Here is a 14,731-nt window from a genome sequence, read left to right as displayed (position 1 = left end):
CGCTGGAACGTGAATGGACCGGGTAAGTAAATGTGCCCCAATGTGTCCATAAAGCAAGAATTGACACTCACATTTCAGGTAATAATTTGAGACTTAGTCAATCGAAAGCCATATTGATTTGAAACATGCAAGTCAATTCTCATAAGATTTGTTGTATGATTTTTTTTATAGACAGACAAAAAATTTGTAGAGTTTTAGTTGGGTTTCTGTAAAGTAAGGGGACATGTTGATTTTTTACATCCTCCTCCCCAACATCTATGTACTATTGATGGTCTACCTGTCCGACCATGTTTACCCCTATATGTCAAAGGTCATAGAGTACCGGTGGTGTTTATCCATCTGGCAAAGTATTTCAGACACCTCCAGAGGACCAAAATCTATGTTCATGTTCATATTGGAAAACTGTAAATCTAATAAGTTATATGACAGTGTAGAAGGTAATAATTGCTCTTATCTGAACAGCAAGTGTGAGATTAGTTTATCTAAAAGTGCAAGGTTTTATTAGGTGCAAAGTAAAAGCCTATCTTTGGCTACTTGATTAAAATGCTTTAATTTAGCAGGATAGACTTGAAGAAATGTATGCTTTTATGCTGTCAACCAATAAAAGCGATTGGTAAGAAGATATCTATAGGGCTAAGGCATATCTGTGTACGCTATAAGGTATATGTCGCAGTGAAGTGTTATACATGTAGTTTTTACATTGTGGAAGTTTTAGAATAAATTACACTGTGGTAATGATTTAGTTTGCAGACTACAATGATGCAGGCATCATCTTAATGGTATTGGCCACTTTTAAATAAATCTGTTCCATTGCACAATGTTTCTGCATGTTTATGTACCTGTATTTTTTCCTCCTTTCCCTGTTCTCATCATACTGCCCTCTGCATATATAGACAACTATTTCTCTTATTGCTCAAGCCCATCCAAATGTTCTCACCCACTGTGCCTCTTTTTTTTCCACAGTCTAACTTACTGAAAGACACAGAAAGAGGGGAGTTGGAGTATGATGAGTCATAACTCTCCTGCTACAGCTCCTCCTAATCAGCAGAGTTCAGACATGCAAACTAAGATTCAAATAAGGTTTGCAGAGAGCACTAAGGAAAGTATCTGCAATGCTGATTAACTCAATGAGGACCATTCAGAGATTTTCTACAAAGCAGTAAGTGCACATGGGCAACCTATGTTAATGAATGTACAACCCTTTTAAAATGTCTCAATGCATTGGTCAGCGATTCCTGAGAAACAATAGAGCACTTGGACCTGTGTGTAAGTATATCAGACCCTTCCCTATTATACATTTTGTCTACATTGTAAATCCATAAAAAAAATTATTTTCTCTGCATTGGTTTATAGTCTACTTGTTTTAAGACCTCTACAGCAGTGTTCCCCAAATACTAGTCTATAACTAACTGCAGGGCTAGGGATCAATTAGTCCTGGGCTGCAAGAGGAGGAGAGTTAGGCAGCTGAATTAAATTATGAAGGTGTCTTGGCGTGACGCTATCACTTCTTCCACGTCCCACTGCCCACAGTACCAGTCCATCTGTTCTGGTGCCATGGTCAGTGAGAGATATGAGGAAGGGAATTGGTGTGGCCTGATAGCTACACAACTTCAGTCAGCCACTCAATTATCCTCCTTCTCCTGCAACACTTTCGGTTATTCCAACCTGCAACCCCAGTTCAAAGAAAAATTTACTTGAACTCTACTAGGTCAAAATAGTTATGGTCTATTATAGGGCACATTTACTTACCTGGTCCCTGAGCGATCCCCGAGGTGCGTTGTCCAACGAGGATGAAGTCTGCCACGATTCACTTAGATTGTGTGCCCGAGATCCTGCATGTGTCGCTTCCCCGCTCAGGTCCACCGGAGTTCACCTTCTTCTTCCCGGTGTATGTGAGTGCATGTCTTGCGTTACAATTTGAAATGTTAAATCCTGTGCATTGTCCAAATCCATCGGATTGTCCAACGGCGCCCCCCCCCCCAATGCGATCCACAAAAACGCCAGAAAGCCCGATGGAAATGGGGCCGCGGGACCTTAGTAAATAAGCCATTATTTTTGAAAAGGGACAAAAAAACATGTGGCTCTTCGAATAATGTGGACATTTACTTGAAACACACAACTGACGCTCACTAAGAAAATAGAATTTCCCCCCTAAATGTTTACAATCTAATCATAAAATACATAAATAAACTTGAGTATTTTTGAACAAAATAGGTTGTAAAAAAATAATGAAAATAAATATGGCGAGTAATAACACAAATACACAAAGAGTTTGTTGTCAGCTACAAAAACATCAAAAACAAAACTGCTGCCTGTCGTTTCCGCCGTATCGGTACTAAACAGCAGAATGTAATGTGCATAAACTTTAACAAGGTAAATAAAATGTTATTGTTAATTATCTCCCAACTGTACGATCATTTATTACAGTGCGGCGGATGTCTTTCTGACTTTTTCAACCGTTCTCAAGTACAAAAGTTTTGTCAATAAACAGAAACATTATGCGATAAAGTGTAAGTAGATAAACATGTTTGTGTAAATGGTTTTCTAATTAAAGAACACATTGAGAACTCATCGCTATACATTATAGTATTATAAACAAGTGGTAACAGTCATTTCTTCTTTTATACTGACTTGGCTGGCGTCTACTTTGGAATAGTAACATATTTATGCAGCATATGGTCTTCAACGTAAAACTTCAGTATTCCTTTTGTTGTAGTCCCAAATCTACTTCTCATTGTAAACTGTCTGCAAAATAACCAAAATGGGATTTAGTAGATCAAGGTTGGTAGCTGTGGATTTTTAGATGGAGTTGAAACGGGAATTTAAAGTGCATCTACCACCAGGATGCAGGATTGTATGCAAATGAGCCTGAGGGGCTTCAGGCTCCATAAGTGTTAATGAAGCCTGGAGCCCCTCAGGTTCATTTGCATACAGTCATTCATCCAGGTGTCTAAAGTAAAAATATAAATATAATAAAATCTTTAAAAATAATAAAATATATACATAAATAATATGTCATAAATAAAATAATAAATAGCAATGAAAACACCAATATTTAAAATATGTTAAATAAATAATAAAAAATTTCTATAAACTTTGTGAAATTGCTGAGTTAGTATGGAAAAGGTTATTTTATTTACCATAATTGGGGAATGGGCGATGCCAATGTAATTCTCCTGTTTAAGAACAGACAATAAGATGGAAAAGGAACGGACAGACAAGCACAGTGAGCCCCAATACTATATCCACCAAGCTGGTCCTACCTACTTACCTACCCTACCATAAATGTTAGGGGAAAACTCATTGACATTTTTATTCCTAAACCAAACGTGAAAAACATGGAAACAAAAGCAGGACAAACACAAAGGAATGGTTGTAAAAATATGGTTGAAACCAAGAGAACAGTGGGATAGGTATTTAGTAGGCGACTGTGTCGCATACGATCGGATTTTGGCGCAGCGGCGCCAAATCGAGGGGTGGGCCGTCGGACGATCCGACGGATTCGGACAAACCGCAGGATTTAACTTAAAAATTGTGTTGCAAGCCAAGCACTGACATACAGCGGGAGGAAGATGGTGAACTCTGTTGGACCTGAGCGGGGAAGCGACACATTCAGGATATCAAGCGCACAATCTTCTTGTACATTGTACATTGTAAAAGTTCCCCATTGTTCTCTAGTAAAAAAAAAAAATCAACAATTTTACTATATTTTAGGTAGAACAATGAATGTAAAAATTTAGCTTATTCAGGACGATACCACAGTCCACTTTTATATGATCACTGTACAAATATAGTAAACTTTATTTAAGTAGTTTATTGGCAAACTATAAACTTATCAAAGCACCTTAGTGTGCTAACTTGGGAAATTCCTTTAAAGGGGTATTCTTCCCACGAAGACAAGTTTCTTAAATGTACTCAGGATAATAAAATAACACATTCTCTAATTCACTGTTATTAACAAGAATTTCACATTTCACAGATATAACCTGTCTCTATCAGTCCTGATGTACACAATTTCAGTTGCCCCTAGACACGACCCTGTAACTTCTGACTTAGGGTCGGGCCGCAATCTTGTAACGGCGGTGCTTGCTGAGTTTCTCTGCTCTCTACACTGTAGCCCCAACCCCTGCAGTCAGCATAGAGCTCACTCACTGCTGCACACTGAGACACTGGGGCTTTTTTACTAAGGGTCCGATAGCCGCATTTCCATTAGGTTTTCCGACTTTTCGGGAATCACGGCGACAGGGATTTAGAAAGACATTGGGGGTCATTTACTAAGGGCCCGATTCGCGTTTTCCCGACGTGTTACCCGAATATTTCCGATTTGCGCCGATTGTACCTGAATTGCCCCGGGATTTTGGCGCACGCGATCGGATTGTGGCGCATCGGCGCCGGCATGCGCGCGACGGAAATCGGGGGGCGTGGCCGAACGAAAACCCGACGTATTCGGAAAAACCGCCGCATTTAAGAACCGAAAATGTGTCGCTCGGGACCCGCTTACCTTCACTCAGACGGCCTCGGTGAATTCCGGCGCGTTAAAATGCTTTTCAGCGCAGCAGCGCCACCTGGTGGACGGCGGAGGAACTACCTTATTAAATCCCGGCCGGACCCGAATCCAGTGCAGAGAACCCGCCGCTGGATCGCGACTGGACCGGGTAAGTAAATGTGCCCCATTGTTTCACACGTAATCGGATTTTGGCTCAATCACCGCGTTCATGCAACAAAAATAGGGGGAAGATCCAATGGAATAGGACGAACCGCGGGATTTAACTTAAAAATTGTGTCGCAAGCCATGCACCGGGAAGAAGATGGTGAACTCTGGCAGACCTGAGAAGGGAACGAGGCATGCAGGATATCGGGCGCACAATGTAAGTGAATCGCGGCACAATGCATTCTCATCAGACACTCCAGATCGGGGAAGGCGCAGGACCGGGTAAGTATATCTGTCCCACAGAGTCTGAGTTCCTGAGGAAGCAGCAGCTTGGGGACAACTACAAACTACAGATAAATTGTTAATCTGGGAAGGCACAGCAGATCTAGTGTGTTGTGGAATAGCAGTGATGTAGCAGGCTGACTGTGTCATTATGTGCAATATGCATCTAATGGATCTCATCATCTCTAATCTGCATCATCTCTCTCTGTGTCAGATACTAGTACTATGTTCAAAAGGTAAATGAAAGTGTATATAATCCACATTGTTAGCTCAGAGAACTAGATGGATTAGTTACGATAATTTTGATTAGGTTAATCTTAAAGGGGTCGGCGACTTTATTTCATGTTCTTGTAGAGATCACATGACCCTTCATCTGTGCCATTTTATGGTCATTTTATGTCTGACTGATGAGAGAAAGACATGAGGCTTCACTTGACACATCTAGAAAGCAGTGCAGAACTATTACTAGATGTATATTGGTAAATTACCTCATATCCATCCCCCCATATGTTAAGAAATATAAGGTAAAGTGGCCAAACCCTTTAATTTCAACTGTAGATAAAATGAGGAAACAGTTCTCTGTTCATCTCTACTATTTGTTTCTCATACAGTCATCTTGTCACTTGTTCTGTGAGAGAATGCTCTAACTCTGCATATTAATTCAACTTATTTATTCTCAGTTTTTCTCTGGTTTCCGGATATTTTTGCACATCCTGACTGTTTATGCATATGCACTTAGCGCTGTATATTGGATATGTTACATTGAGCTCTTTGTGACAACGAAATGCGGAAAAAGGGTGTCTAGGCATACATAAACAGTTAAATTATATTTAGCTGGAGCTCTTATTGCAAGCTAAACAAATGACTTCACAATGAACACAATGTGATTGCTCTGTTATGAGCGCGCTCACATCCGCTGTCACACCTAAGCGATGAAATTCGCAGACCGTTCCCATAGAGGAACAGCTTCCAGATAGAGAGGACTGGACCAGCTGGTGCGGCAGAGCCTCCTACTGTTTTATGGTCACAATAACAAAATGATCAAGTGCACGGTGGAGTTTTCGAGAAACTACAACATGACGTTTTATCCATCTCAAGCGTGTCTACGAGCACTGGCGCTTACTGTGTTACTGTGTGAAGGCACCTGTTGCGCATGATACTGAATTATACTGTGGCATACTGTAGAGTGTATGGCTATACTTGGTAGATACTAGTCAAATTGCTGACAGGAAGGGTATTGGATGTGTAAATGAGGTCAGTTTATTACTGTACATCAGAATTTATGTGCCCAAACCAGGAGAAAATCCAACAGTTAGAAAGTAACATGGAAGTATTTGAGCATTTTGTTGTGTTTAGGATCTATTTCTGGTCACCGCTGACGAGAGAGCGTGTGCTTGGCTCCCGGTGACACAATATGATGGCAGCAGCAGCTGATGTCAGAGCCTGCACCATAACGTCATAGGAACCTGCCACTGGCGGATGTCAGAAGAGAAGACCTACAGGGGCATCTGAAAGGTGAGCATTGACTTTCTTTTTTCATGTGCTGGGAATACTGGGGCTAGCTAAGTACTGGGGGCAGGCTGATTATATACTGAGGGTTATATTCTTGGGTCTGGCTGGCTATATACTAGCGGGAATGAGTTGGCTGGCTATATACTGGGGACAGGCTGGCTGGCTAGATACTGGTTGCTGCTGGCTGGCTAGATACTGGTTGCTGCTGGCTGGCTATATACTGGGGGTTGTCTGGCTGTCTATCTACTGGTGGCAGGGTGGATGGCTATAAACTAGGGGTAGGCTGGCTGGCTGTATACTGGTGGTAGTCTGGCTGGCTAGATACTGGTGGCAGGCTCGCATGCTATTTACTGGGGGTAGGCTGGCTGTCTATATACTGGTCGCAGGTTGGCTGGATATATACTGGGGGTAGAATGGCTGGCTATATACTGCACCAGGCTGGCTGGCTATATACTGGGGGTAGGCTGGCAGGCTACATACTGGTGTCAGGCTAGCTGGCTATATAGTTGGGGTAGGCTGGCGGGATACATACTGGTGTCAGGCTGGCTGGCTATATACTTGGGGTAGGGTGGCTGGCTACATACTGGTGGCTGGCTATATACTGGGGCAGGCTGGCTGGCTATTTACTGGGGGGCAGGCTTGCTGACTAGATGCTGGGGGTAGGTTTGCTGGCTATATACTGGTGGCAGGCTGGCTGTCTATGTTAGCATTATTTTCAATTTTAAATACATCATCATTCGATCTTGTGGTTTAGATTAGAATATGGGTTGGTACATTGTTGTTTTGCGGCTTGATTTCAGATAATATTGTATATAAATAGTATGTATATTTCCTCTCTCTCTTCCTCTCGGTTCATCCAGTTGTGAAATGAAATATCAGCTTCTTCTTCATGGACATAAGATCCTGTCCAAATATATACAGGAGTTATTATTAAAAATCAATATATAGCAATATAACTCTTGGAGTGACTTTGTAACTCTCCGGAGTGCCCTTAGAGACTCGCAGTATAAGCAGAAGATTCCGCTGGTCTTATCAGCTTACTGGAAGCCAGAACTATAGCGCGTATGATTTACCTGACTGCATGCTTTATTAAACACCAAGGCCCATGATGAAATATATCCTCCCCGGACTGTGAAAAATGTTGCCCTATGGAACAATAATATACATGGAAATAAAACATAATGTTCACCATTACCATTGAGAAACCCTCCCAGAACTGTGTGCACAGGGTTTGGATGTGTAAATGAACACTGAAGTAAATAGAAATTATAGTCAAAAAAATGTAAGTACTTTTAAGCTCAGTTTATGTTTTTAACATAAAATATATTATTTTATAGAAAATGATCCTACAACAGCAATACAATAAAACATAGTTAAAAAAATTAGGATGACTAAACAACGCCGAGATTTCCTACTGAGAAGGCAAAAATGAAAAGGGGGAGGGGCTTTGTGTGAAAATATGCAAGCTCAGAGGAAAGGGGCAGGACTTACAATTAGCGATAAGTGAATCCATTTTTCGGTTCACAAATTTTGACTTTTTTAGGCACCGATTCGCATATAAATATTTTCTGATTGGCTTTGGAAGAACCTTGTATCTACGATGGTAACAGAATGGAAGTGATGTTAAAAAAGAAATTGTAAATTATGAAACGCGATATGACCTTTTTCATTAAAATTTTTTTATATTAAGACAAAATAGTTTGAGTCAAAAAGATTCAAACCCCCAAAAAATCTTGCATAAAGTTCTACAATGCTTCAAATTAGCAAATCTCTTCTTATGACTTGGGAGGAGCGAACTACAATGTTTAAAGAGGACCTGTCACCTAAATTTTCGGCAAAGTAAATTTACTTTAATACTAAAGTAAGCAGCTCCTAGTGCTTGATCAGTGCTTGATCAAACTCCGCAGTGTTAGAGTGATAGCGTTACCGGAAACCTCTAGCCCCTAGCCACGCCCCAACCCCGCCCCCTCATGAATACGTCGGACAGCTTTGCGAGCTGTCCGACAATTACATTGTACCCCGCTGCAGTGTTTGATATCACTCTATCACTCTAACACTGCGGCGTTTGTTAAAGCACTAGGAGCTGCTTACTTTAGTGCCGATAAATTGGGTGACAGGTCCTCTTTAAGTCTGTGCCAAATATTGTGAATTCAGATCCTTGAACCCGGGCATTAGTCAGAAGTTCAGGTTTGGTGTTCAGGCTCACCAATACCTATCCCGCTCACCTATCCTAGGGATATGTTGTAAATATGGATAAGCGGACCGAATTGGGTTAAGGTTTATCAGGTTTAAACCGATAGCTAACATCTATGATTGGTGCTGACACCAATTGGATGTTAACCATATAAATGCATTTTATTGTGCAATAGCAGCATTTAAATTCAATTGGCACCAGTATATAAGCCAGCATCGATTACGGCAGTGAGTGGTCAGCTCAAACCCGCCCAATCTGAACCCGATTGGGTCCAATCATTTCCCCGGGATTTGTCATAAACACATGGTAGATGCGCCTTTCTCGACAGCAGTTGTCTCCACCAAAAACAGATAGAGAGAACCTACATTCTACAACACGGAAAATCTTGCATCAACCAGGCAAAAAGGAGGTAGATCAATATAATTGGGCACGTTGGATCTTTGCAAAATGGAATGATTTTGGGAATCGCTTCTGTACAAGGATATTAACCAACGGAGAAAAAGTATGACTTTGGTTAAAGGAGGTTTCCAAGCTAGAAAAATAAATAAATAACCATAAAATAGGTCCTCCGGATCAGATTGACCCAATACCCCCACAGATCAGCTTATGTCAGAGGTTGATAAAGAGAGGATAATAATAAACAATAATAAAAATAATCTTTACTCCTATAGTGCCATAGAGTGAGGACCCTGCTAGAAATAACTCATAGTCTATGAAGATGAGGGGTTGGCACAAGAGCTTACAGTCTATGAGGATGAGGGGGTGACACAAGAGCTTACAGTCTATGAGGATGAGGGGGTGACACAAGAGCTTACAGTCTATGAGGATGAGGGGGTGACACAGCAGCTTACAGTCTATGAGGATGAAGGGGTGACACAAGAGCTTACAGTCTATGAGGATGAAGGGGTGACACAAGAGCTTACAGTCTATGAGGATGAAGGGGTGACACAAGAGCTTACAGTCTATGAGGATAAGGGGGGACACAAGAGCTTACAGTCTATGAGGATGAGGGGATTCTACAAGAAATTATAGTCTATGAGGATGAGAAGGTGACACAAGAGCTTACAGTCTATGAGAATGAAAGAGTGATACAAGAGCTTACAGTCTATGAGGATGAGGGGGTGACACAAGAGCTTACAGTCTATAAGGATGAAGGGGTGATACAAGAGCTTACAGTCTATGAGAATGAAAGAGTGATACAAGAGCTTACAGTCTATGAGGATGAAGGGGAGACACAAGAGCTTACAGTCTATGAGGATGAGGGGAGACACAAGAGCTTATAGTCTATGAGGATGAGGGGGTGACACAAGAGCTTACAGTCTATGAGGATGAGGGGGTGACACAAGAGCTTACAGTCTATGAGGATGAGGGGGTGACACAAGAGCTTACAGTCTATGAGGATGAGGGGGTGACACAAGAGCTTACAGTCTATGAGCATGAGGGGGTGACACAAGAGCTTACAGTCTATGAGGATGAGGGGATGACACAAGAGCTTACAGTCTATGAGGATAAAGGGGTGACACAAGAGCTTACAGTCTATGAGGATAAGGGGGGACACAAGAGCTTACAGTCTATGAGGAGGAGGGGGTGACACAAGAGCTTACAGTCTATGAGGATGAAGGGGTGACACAAGAGCTTACAGTCTATGAGGATGAGGGGGTGACACAGCAGCTTACAGTCTATGAGGATGAAGGGGTGACACAAGAGCTTACAGTCTATGAGGATGAAGGGGTGACACAAGAGCTTACAGTCTATGAGGATGAAGGGGTGACACAAGAGTTTACAGTCTATGAGGATAAGGGGGGACACAAGAGCTTACAGTCAATGAGGATGAGGGGATTCTACAAGAAATTACAGTCTATGAGGATGAGAAGGTGACACAAGAGCTTACAGTCTATGAGGATGAAGGGGTGACACAAGAGCTTACAGTCTATGAGGATGAAGGGGTGACACAAGAGCTTACAGTCTATGAGGATGAAGGGGTGACACAAGAGTTTACAGTCTATGAGGATAAGGGGATTCTACAAGAAATTACAGTCTATGAGGATGAGAAGGTGACACAAGAGTTTACAGTCTATGAGGATAAGGGGGGACACAAGAGCTTACAGTCTATGAGGATGAGGGGGTGACATAGGAGCTTACAGTCTATGAGGATGAGGGGTGACACAAGAGCTTACAGTCTATGAGGATGAGTGGGTGACATAGGAGCTTACAGTCTATGAGGATGAGGGGAGACACAAGAGCTTATAGTCTATGAGGATGAGGGGTGACACAAGAGCTTACAGTCTATGAGAATGAAAGAGTGATACAAGAGCTTACAGTCTATGAGGATGAGGGGAGACACAAGAGCTTATAGTCTATGAGGATGAGGGGGTGACACAAGAGCTTACAGTCTATGAGGATGAGGGGGTGACATAGGAGCTTACAGTCTATGAGGATGAGGGGTGACACAAGAGCTTACAGTCTATGAGGATGAGGGGGTGACATAGGAGCTTACAGTCTATGAGGATGAGGGGGTGACATAGGAGCTTACAGTCTATAAGGTTGGAGGGGGTGACAGGAGCTTACAGTCTATGAGGATGAGGGGAGACACAAGAGCTTATAGTCTATGAGGATGAGGGGTGACACAAGAGCTTACAGTCTATGAGGATGAGTGGGTGACACAAGAGCTTACAGTCTATGAGGATGAGGGGTGACACAAGAGCTTACAGTCTATGATGATAAGGGGGTGACACAAGAGCTTACAGTCTATGAGGATGAGGGGGTGACACAAGAGCTTACAGTCTATGAGGATGAGGGGGTGACACAAGAGTTTACAGTCTATGAGGATGAGGGGTGACACAAGAGCTTACAGTCTATAAGGATGAGGGGGTGACACAAGAGCTTACAGTCTATGAGGATGAGGGGTTGACACAAGAGCTTACAGTCTATGAGGATGAGGGGGTGACACAAGATCTTACAGTCTATGAGGATGAGGGGGTGACATAGGAGCTTACAGTCTATGAGGATGAGGGGTGACACAAGAGCTTACAGTCTATGAGGATGAGGGGAGACACAAGAGCTTACAGTCTATGAGGATGAGGGGATGACACAAGAGCTTACAGTCTATGAGGATGAGGTGTGACACAAGAGCTTACAGTCTATGAGGATGAGGGGTGACACAAGAGCTTACAGTCTATGAGGATGAGGGGGTGACACAAGAGCTTACAGTCTATGAGGATGAGGGGTTGACACAAGAGCTTACAGTCTATGAGGATGAGGGGATGACACAAGATCTTACAGTCTATGAGGATGAGGGGGTGACATAGGAGCTTACAGTCTATGAGGATGAGGGGTGACACAAGAGCTTACAGTCTATGAGGATGAGGGGAGACACAAGAGCTTACAGTCTATGAGGATGAGGGGATGACACAAGAGCTTACAGTCTATGAGGATGAGGTGTGACACAAGATCTTACAGTCTATGAGGATGAGTGGGTGACACAAGAGCTTACAGTCTATGAGGATGAGGGGTGACACAAGAGCTTACAGTCTATGAGGATGAGGGGGTGACACAAGAGCTTACAGTCTATGAGGATGAGGGGGTGACACAAGAGCTTACAGTCTATGAGGATGAGGGGTGACACAAGAGCTTACAGTCTATGAGGATGAGGGGGTGACACAAGAGCTTACAGTCTATGAGGATGAGGGGGTGACACAAGAGCTTACAGTCTATGAGGATGAGGGGGTGACACAAGATCTTGCAGTCTATGAGGATGAGGGGGTGACATAGGAGCTTACAGTCTATGAGGATGAGGGGTGACACAAGAGCTTACAGTCTATGAGGATGAGGGGGTGACACAAGAGCTTACAGTCTATGAGGATGAGGGGGTGACACAAGAGCTTACAGTCTATGAGGATGAGGGGGTGACACAAGATCTTACAGTCTATGAGGATGAGGGGGTGACATAGGAGCTTACAGTCTATGAGGATGAGGGGTGACACAAGAGCTTACAGTCTATGAGGATGAGGGGGTGACACAAGAGCTTACAGTCTATGAGGATGAGGGGGTGACACAAGAGCTTACAGTCTATGAGGATGAGGGGGTGACACAAGAACTTACAGTCTATGAGGATGAAGGGGTGATACAAGAGCTTACAGTCTATGAGGCTGAGGGGTTGACACAAGAAGTATAAGTGCTTGTATTATGGACCAGCCATTCTTAATAAGAGAACAGAATATAATAATTTAATTAAAAAGATACTGCTGCTTCACCAGGATGGAAAATTAAGCAGGCAGCTCCATTCTCGATGTAGTGGCCAGACCAGGTTACTGCAGATCACCTCCCATTTAATTACATTAGATTTAAACTACAGTGACTCAGTTGAGTCACTAAAAGGCATAGGGACCTACTTTTTTCCTGCTCTATGCAGCTGATCTGTGGGGGTGCTGGTTGCTGGACACCATCCAATCTGATATAGAGAACATGGATAATCCGAAGGATAGTTCATCAATATTTTTTGGCTCAGAAAGTCCTCCTGAAAAGGTCAATTGTATATGTTTTCCCTGTATGTAAATGCTTTCCTCCAGTCTTAAAACCTGCTGGATATCGAAATGTATCTGTGGACAAATCTGTTCTAGCCTTTTGCTGCTTTCCAGCAGAGAGCAATAATCTTCTTAACGTTGTGAAATGTCTTGGATACTTTCCATACAGGATATAGTTTTACATATAATTTAGAATCCAATAAGGAAAAGGATAAAGCAGATACATTTTATGATGGCCGATAATACCAGGCTGTGAACGAGCAACTGTCAATCACTCAATAAGAAGAAATATTTAGAGTGTACCTGGCTGCCCGGCACGGTGTCCTAGATCTCATAATAGGCCTTAAGCACAAGAGTATTAAAGTGGAAGAAAATATTCGGGGATCAATGTTTAAATCAATGAAGACAGAACAAATAAAAGACTATTCCAATGCTGCTCGAAGAAAAAAAAAAAAATCACTGAAAAAACTGTTTTCCGAGTGGAAAATGCTTATATCTTGCAAATCCTAAAATAGGCTACTTTTGACACGTAGAAAGTTGTGTACAAAACAATGGGGTTCATTTACTAAGGGTCCGAACGCCGCAGTTTTGTCGGGTTTCCTGAATATTTATGTTTTGCGACAAATTGCCCCAGGTTTTTGGCACAGGCGATCGGATTGTGGCGCATCTGCGTCGGCTTGCACGCAACAGAAATGGGGGGCGTGGCCATCGGAAAACCCTACGGATTTGGAAAAAACACAGAATTCAAAAAATTAATTATGTTGCAAGATCAAGCACTCACATGCACCAGGAAGAAGGTGAACTCCGTCGGTCCTCAGCGCAGCGACACCTGCAGGAACTTGGGCGCATGATCTTAGTGAATCCCGGCAGACATGAATCCTCGTCGGACAACGGATAGCGATGGGACCGGGTAAGTAAATCTGCCCCAATGTGTAATGTGAGTTACATTACAGTGACTTTTTTTCTAATTTATCCCTTTTAAAAAAGATAATCTAAAAGGTGTTTCAACTTTTCAATAAGTCTCTTCTATTAGAAGTGCTTCTGCATGTACCCTAACCTGTGTCTTTTCCTCCTTTGAAAGCTGCAATAGGGGGTGCCATAGTATGATTAAGAGCTGCTTAGAGACACAATAGGAAGGGGAGCTGCTAGAGGCCAAAACATAGCTTCCAACCCTCCTGAAGTTCATACTGTGGTCCCCAGGAGGCATGATGCAGGGAGATGTGTGGGACACAGAATGGAAACCATACAACCGTAATGGTGGAACAATGGTGATAAAACTGGACTGTCCCGCCATCTGAGGTCGGTTGTGTGTTTGTCCCGCTATGTCCCGCAGATCTCCCTGCATCCTGCTCCTACGTACCACAGTATGAAGAGGAACTGCTGGGGGGAGATCTAAAGTTTGAAGGGGAGCTGCTAATGGAGACACCACTGTATGAAGGGAAGATGGATCTGGTGGGGAGAGGGGGAGACCACAATATGAAGGGGGGATGTCACAGTATGAACGAATACTGCTAGGCAACCACCACAAAATGGAGAAGAGCTGCTGGGAGGTGCCACAGTAAGAAGGGG

This window comes from Engystomops pustulosus, chromosome 3 (genome assembly GCF_040894005.1).
Source record: "Engystomops pustulosus chromosome 3, aEngPut4.maternal, whole genome shotgun sequence".
Lineage (NCBI taxonomy): Eukaryota > Metazoa > Chordata > Amphibia > Anura > Leptodactylidae > Engystomops > Engystomops pustulosus.
The sequence above is the reverse complement of the archived record's forward strand: the minus strand, read 5'-3'. Positions refer to the sequence as shown.